The following is a 7,524-nucleotide window of genomic DNA, read 5'->3' as shown; positions in this document are numbered from 1 at the left end:
AGCTTCTTACTGCCCAAATAGAAAAAAGTCTTAAAAAAAATAAATAAAAGGGTAGCCATGAGTCCTACACAGACTCATGGAGCTGGTGGTGGCTGCAGACCTGTGCTGCACGGGGTGTTTGTGTTGTAGGCTGTGGTTTCATTTGCTGTGGTGCATCTCAGCCCTGGCTAGAAGGTGCTGAGGACTGCAGAGTGTTTTATTACATTGCTGGGAGTTCCCTGGACATGGCTTTGTGGCATCTTTGGGCACAAAGCATGGCCTGTACCCGTGTGTGAGGCATGTAGCCCTCCCCAGGAGCAGGCACAGGGGACACAGCAAATCTTTCTGCTGCCTTGAACTCACAATTTTCTGCCCCTCCTTCCTTTGCCTTTAGCAGAGCCAATAGCCTGGGGCAGAGCAGTTTCCCAGCAGACTGTGGCTGCATTTGAAAATTGTGTGCCAAGTCCCATTTGGGTGAAGTGAAAGAATTAAAGGTTACCTGAAGTTGCCCATAGTTACTTGTGTTTTATTTGTCTCTGGAGATTCTATATGAAGAAGCAAAGCACAAAGAGCCTGTTTGTACAAATCCGGCTGCTTCTTCCAAATTTACTGCTGTATTTAATTGGTAACACCTAGCTCTTTTTTCCTTATCATGCTTGGGGTGTTATCCCTATTTTGACAGGCATTTATACCAATTTGACTGAAATTATATGTATTTAGCAAATGGCTAGTGTTTTAGTGAAATGGGAAGACATAAAAGAACACTGAGACTCGCCTGCTTATTCAAAATGCTTTGGGTATATTCTTTTCAGGAGGGTCCAACAGGTCTGTCTGTAGTGGATTGACCTTCCTTTGGCAGCAATGGTGCAGCTGCCCAGCTGCAACACCCTGCAGAAGAGCTGCTGCAAGGAGAAATCAGAAGCAGCTGGCTGGCCTGTGGAACCACATCAGGGATGTCATGATTAATGTCCTTCCTGGAATGAGGAGTGAACTGGCCCTGGTGGGTGTAGGTGTATTTGCCAAGCCAGACATCATTTACCTGCCCCACACTGACACCACAGAACAGAGCTGGGGCTGCTTTCAGGCAATTTCATTTCCACAGAGCCATTAGACAGGAGAGCCTGATTCATCACAGGGAACAGAAATACCACAATTACACAATTATCTGGTGATTTAAAAATTAAGCTGTTTAAATGTGAAGGCATTATACCAATGAGATGCATTTAATCACACGTGGAACCAGGCTCCCCCCCAAGCCTTTAGCCCATGGTAGCAGCACTCACTGGAGCGTGGGCTTTGTTTTGTGACAGGGTCACATTTCTCTCACCCTTCCATTCAGAAAATGACTGTGCTTGCCCATGAATTGTTGTAATCAGCACCACTTAGAAATGAGATGATGTGCTTAAATGGTGCAGAAAGAATGATCAGCCCCCAAAGCTGAACTTTAGACTTATTTTCCACAAACACCTCTGAATAATCAAGCAGTGCCCATGCAGAGCACACTGTGCTGATGAAGCCTGCACAGGCTTGGCTCTTCCCTGTCATACAGGGATAACTTGTCTCATATTCACATCCAGAGTGGGTGGGATTTAAATGCTCAACCTGGAACAAAAATGCACTAGATCAAAATTGGAACTGGGGTTTGTGTTCAAAATTGGAACTGGAGTTTGTGTTCTACTTGGTATGAACACCATGAGTCTGGTTGCCTGCACTAGGCTAACATCTTACTAGCATTGCTCTTATAAATAGTATATATTTTTTAGAAACGTAATGATTAAACATTGTACAATTATATTTATAGAAATGTAATGGCTGTTAGTATTAATCACCATAAAATTTTATAGAAATGTAATGGTTTCTGTTTGTTGTTGTTAATTAGCATTAATTACTGTTACATTTAATAGAAATGTAATAATTTTTGTTTGTTACTACTATATAGTCTTAATTACTATTGTTCTATCATAGTTGTTGCATTTTATAGAAATGTAATTGAATTCCTTACTATTAATTACTGTTACATTTTATGGAATTGCAATTGGTTTTTGTTTGTTGCTATTAATTAGTAATAACTACTTACATATTTATTAGAAAAAAATACAATTTTAATACCAGAGTTGTTATACTTTATGGAAATGCAATTACTGTTGTTTGTTATTAACCATGGCAAATCATTAGTATTAGAATGATCTTATTGGTAATAATCTCCTATGATTTTGATGTGTGTTCATTCTGAGGATTTAGGCAGTGCCCTCCCACCAGTTTCCCCTGATAAATCCAGTGGTCCCTTCTCAGACACCTCAGCAAAGGTGACTTTGCTCTCAAAGCCCTTTCCAGCAGTGAAAGATGTGAGTTTGGTGTTGGTGTCCTCTCCAGAGGGGGTGTTCCACCAGCCGGGCTCAAGGAATGGAATGGAATTAAGCAGGGCATAGTCCACAAGAAGGAATTAAGAAAGGCATAGTCCACATTGTCAGCAAGGAAGAAAAGGAGGGATTCTCTTCTCAGTGTATGAACCATGGCCTTGAAAGATTTCTTGCTCTATTGTGCTCCATTTTACTAAAAAAGCAAAACAAAACATTTTCATAATGGCCAGAGAACTGAAGCTTTTATAGCCTGCTACTCACTAGAATTTTCTGGTAGCTGCCTTATGTCTTCTCTCACACTGATTTGTTTTAATCATTAAACAGAAGTGATATTTTCTTTGGAGCTGGGCATATTTTTCTTCTCTCTGTGAGACAGGTTTGTGAAGAGAGTTAATATCTTTGATTAAAGAAACTGATAAAGTTAGAACAAAAAGAAGAATTGACCTTTCAGGCATACAAGCTGGCAGCAGTAACATTTTTATTGCATGTGCTTTTGTGAAGAAGGCCTAAAAGTGAGAGAGAGCCTCTGGAAAGTACTATAAACATGGATAAGAATGCCTAATTCAAATAACATTTCTCATATCTAGGCTGCCACTCAAGAGTCTCCTTAGACTATGGATCCTCTTACAGGAAAGAAAACTGATTATCACTTCAGAATAGTTAAAAATTCACTGCAACACTACAACACAGTGGTATTTAGTATAAAATTAACTTTTTAAAACCCACTCTTATTTTATCTAAAAATGCTGTTGTTACTAATGCTTTTATGGTCACAAATATCAACTACAGAACCAGACCAGTCTGTTCTATCTGACTGTAATCTCCCCCTTCCAGGGCTCCTCCTGTTTCAAAGCCCTGTGCATTTTGGGCTGTTTGATCCATTCACAGAGTGAGAAAATGGAAGCATCAAAGATCCTTTCTCATCTGAGAAGGCAAGAGGATGAAAAGGAGGAACGGCTGAGCAATAACAGCTCCTGAAAAAGTGTGATAAAGCTGTAAATGACTTGAAAATTTTAAGGCTGCCTTAGTGTAATAAAACTTAGAGCATCACTTGCTGTGGATAACACCATCATATTAATAATGCCTTGCTAGGAGCTGTCTCATTATCAGCATTATTGGTCAGTGATGTCAGAGGTCCTAACCCCAGGTGTGGATTTGTACCCACCTTAGCACAAAGAGGGTGAAGGTGTGTGTGAAGGACTGCATTGCTTTTGCAAAGGAGCCTTGGCTCTTTGTTGCTATGGAAAGAAAGACAAAAAACTGTTGAAAAGAAAGGGCTTGAATAAAGTACACAAATGGCAAAAGAAAAATGGAAAAAAAAATCCAGGCTGTACATTTATTTACATTAAAGACAGAGTATTATGAATAAACTGACAGAGCAGGAGAAATACACAGTTTATAAGCAGCAGTTCACATTTCTCTGGTGCTGTGTTTGCTTTCAGTCTCAGCCACCTTCTCTTCCAAGCCAGCTCCTTTCCTTAGCTAGAATTGTACTGTACACTATATAGTAGGCTTTCTTTTTGTCTGAAAATCACTGAATATTAGAGCAGAAAGGGTTTTTTTTTTCCGACCCCCTACATCCATTACATTTGTTCCAGCCCACATGAGCACAAACCATTAAAACAAAAATGGCTAAAGAGGCACAGAGCAGACCCACCAGGGTATAAGATTGTGTCTTAGACTCTATTCAGGGGAGAAGTCCTGTGCTAGCCCTCAGCTATTTTCTTATTAATACCTTTTTTGTGTTCACCATTTAATTCCAGTTAATCCCAAGCAGAGCTTTCCTCCTGGGGCTTTGCTTTCTTTCTGTGTGCAGAGGACCTTGGCTGGGTTACACGAAATCTTGTGGCCAGAGGAGAAATTACTGATTGCTTCTAAGCACACCTGCCTTGAGTTACAAGTAATAAAAGCAATTACAAGTTATGGACACAGAGAATTCCTAGCACAAATCAGACACTTTTACAACTACCACACCCAGCTACCCAAGAGACAAGGGTTTTATGCTATGGCACTATCAAATATGCTTAGCTTTATGAAACAGTTAAATGGTTTAATTTTTTACTTACTGGGGGTTTGCAGTACAAGGAGCTCTAACATGGGAGAAACCCTCAGGACTTACTCATCCTCTTCCTTCCTATTTTAAACTCTTCATGGAGCTGATATCACTTGTAGATTACAAGTTATGCAAAGTAAAGGAGTGGCATTAAAACTTTCAAGATGAGGTCTATGTGCTGACATTTATAAGGACACACCTGAAGAGGGGTCCAGCTTTCCACTGAGCTGCAAGAAGGAGCTGCAGTCCTTCCCTCTAAGCTCTGGGGTATTTCCTGCTCTTCCTGGTGTCCCTGCTGCCCCTCAGACACAAGCCTCCTCCCAGAACCCTAGTCCCATTACCCACACCCCACCTGAGGCTGCTTCCAGGAAATCAGCTCCACAGGGAATTTCGCTAAGAGATATTCTAATGTGTTCTTTCTGCGGTGATTTATTCTCCAAGATGGGTCAGATTTCAGCTCAATTCCCAGGGCATGACAAATGCTTTCTGGAGTTTGGATGTGTGGTAACTTGACCTTCAAAAGGTTTCTTTTCCTGCATTGGTAGCATTACTTGTGTGCTGCCAGAGACATGTGTTTTGTTTTTTCCTAAATGTACCTTAGGCTTTGCCAGTTTGTTAGACAGAAAGAGAAGAGAAACAAGAAAGCAATGGCCTCACTTGAGGATGCTAAACTTCACCAAAGTCAAAAGAAACACCTTTCTTAACCTTGGCAGGATGCAGATCACACCCAGAGTGATTAATGGATCATATAAGGCCCCACTAGAAATATTTTCTAATGATAATAATTGAAATCAGGTTTTTCATGCCCTAATCTGTTAGTACAAGCCCTCTTCCAGAACTCACCTGAACTCTGAACACCCAATGTGGCTTCCCAATTTTGTGAGTTAGGAAATGACTGACACAACAAAAGGGGCACCTGCCCAGGGCTACTCAGAGTTAGAAGAAAACACTAATATGGCATCAAAAGCAGGCACTGTAACAAGACCTGAATGACCTGTAAAATTTGGATGCACGGTTATAAAATAATTTGAATATTTTTTTTAATTTTTGATTGTTAAAGGATTTTGACACTCCAGTCATGGTAATCAGAAACTCTTAAGCTTATCTAGGCCCTTTTCCTTTCTGCTAAATAGCATGAGAGTGATAACAATGCACAGCTTCTCCTGGGCTACGGTCACGGATCAGCAGGAAAAAAAACAAGGAATAAAAAAAAGTAAATCATTCTGTACTGAAATGATTCAAAAATGATTCAATAACAGTGAAAAGGTAAGTGGCACATGCTTATTTTTGTCTTAGGAAGACACTATAGATGAAAATGATAACCATTTTGTCTGCAATAATGCTGAGAACAGGAGTAACACCCACGGAGATAAATGGCTGCAGCAATCTCCCCCAATTACAGGCCAGCTGTTCTGTTCAGCACAGCTCCACAGAAGATTAAAATCCCTGGCTGCAAGGTAGAAGCAGGAAACCAGATTTTAAATCTCAAAAGTGCACCACTGACCAGTCTCACCAGCCTGAGTTTTGAAGCAGTGCTTGGCAAATCCGAGTCTCCTGCAGCACAGATGGATTTGGGATTTAATGCTTTGTTTCAAAGAGGTATGTATGAGCCCTTTTGGGGGGGCTGACAGTTTGTCTTTGTTTAGAAATATAAGTAAATCACAAAAAACATGACAGAAGTTCAAGCTGAACACAGCCATAGAACAATTCCTAGGCACAGAAGCTGTTTCTTTAACACCTTGTAATTTGCTGACCAAGTTCCCACCATCCACAGGAGCTGGCTTTGCCTTTTAGAATTCCCACCAGGACAGCAGTACTTACAGAGCCAGTTGTTCATCTGAAGGACACTGGGTAGCTCCAGTCATGATATTGTTCCACTTGTGGCATTTTACAGGCACTGAGTAGTTCCAACCTGTAAACCACAAGCACAGACCACCCAGTCAGTCAGAGAATTCCCATCTCCTAAATGACCAGAGGAAAGGGAGATGCTCCTGGACATGAGTATGAGTGATTTCTGTACTCAGTAACAGGGGCAGCACAGAAAAAATTCCCTTGCTGAGTGTTGAAGCTGGGGGGTTTGTTTGAATATCTTCCTCCAGCTCCCCACATGGGCTTCCCCTGCAGCCCAGCAGGGCCGTGGGGTGGGAAGGAGGGCAGGAATGCTTTTAGAGGAAACCCATTGGTAAAATGAGGAGCAGGATAACCCCAGGCCTCATTCTCATTGTAAATGAATCCTGCATTCACAGCCTCTCCTGGGAACAGCAGTGAAAATGACTTAAGAAAAATCAAGTGGCACATGATGCCTGTCTATTAATTTCAGTTTAAACAGCCTTGTTTCATTTTAGCAACAGCTTCAGTTTCTAAGATAGTAATGTCATTCATTAACACTCCCTGGTACGTGTTTGTACACTTCAAGAATCTCATTTTGATGCCTCAGGTTTTAGCTTTTATATTTTTCAGATTCTGTTCTGCTTTAGTGTGTAGTCCTGAGCTTCATATTAGGGCATGGGGAGCTCTCTGCACAGAGCAGGGAGACAAAACAATTCCGTCTCTAACTGGGGACCAAGGACAACTGATCCAAATTTCAGGCCCAAGAGCATAAACCATGTGGACTGAAGAGAGAAAAACAAGAAGGATGGGACTTAATAACCTGTAATTGGACAATTAACTCCAATATGCAAACGGACCAGACTTATAAAAGTGAGAGACCCCATGACCTGCTGTCCATTTTGTGACCATTTTTGTTCATCTTGGGTGTAGCCCTGGCTGGGCTCTTGTGCTACCCAAGGTGTTTCCATTGAGGGCTTTTAATAATCCCTGCTTTGTTCTTTAACTCCATCTAGCCTCTGTTCTAGGTCAGCCTGCACAAGGCATCAGTTTAACTTCAGTCCTTGCTGAAAGGAATGTGTTTTAGTTAGATGGAATTTTACTGGACTTCATATTTCTAACAAAAAATTATTCTATAAAAAAAAATTCTACAAAAATATATCTATTTTTGTGACCACAAAATATTTCTTCAATTTCATGCTCTAAGATTCACTCAAGTCCCTCAGAAAAAAAAAAAAAAGTGTGTAGGATTATGGATCTCTGAATGCAGCAGTGAATTCCCAGACATAAGGATACTTTCCTACC

General features: G+C 40.8%; 1 protein-coding gene across 2 annotated transcripts in view; it reads right to left on the bottom strand.

Annotated features, from left to right (window-relative positions):
• ZNF804A (zinc finger protein 804A) overlaps positions 1–7,524 on the bottom strand; it is a 225,826-nt gene that overhangs the window by 6,244 nt on the left and 212,058 nt on the right. Inside the window, exons 13-16 of one of the 2 annotated variants that reach the window (XM_064433768.1) lie at positions 6,214–6,304; positions 4,075–5,842; positions 3,505–3,569; positions 2,601–2,704 (exon numbers count right to left, since the gene is read on the bottom strand). The gene's annotated coding sequence lies outside the window, so the exon portion shown is untranslated. The remainder of the gene's footprint in view (positions 1–2,600; positions 2,705–3,504; positions 3,570–4,074; positions 5,843–6,213; positions 6,305–7,524) is intronic. The other variant, XM_064433769.1, reaches the window with a different exon arrangement.

The sequence above is a fragment of the Passer domesticus genome, chromosome 10 (genome assembly GCF_036417665.1).
Source record: "Passer domesticus isolate bPasDom1 chromosome 10, bPasDom1.hap1, whole genome shotgun sequence".
In the NCBI taxonomy this organism is placed as follows: Eukaryota; Metazoa; Chordata; class Aves; order Passeriformes; family Passeridae; genus Passer; species Passer domesticus.
This window is presented reverse-complemented; position numbering and strand designations above follow the sequence as displayed.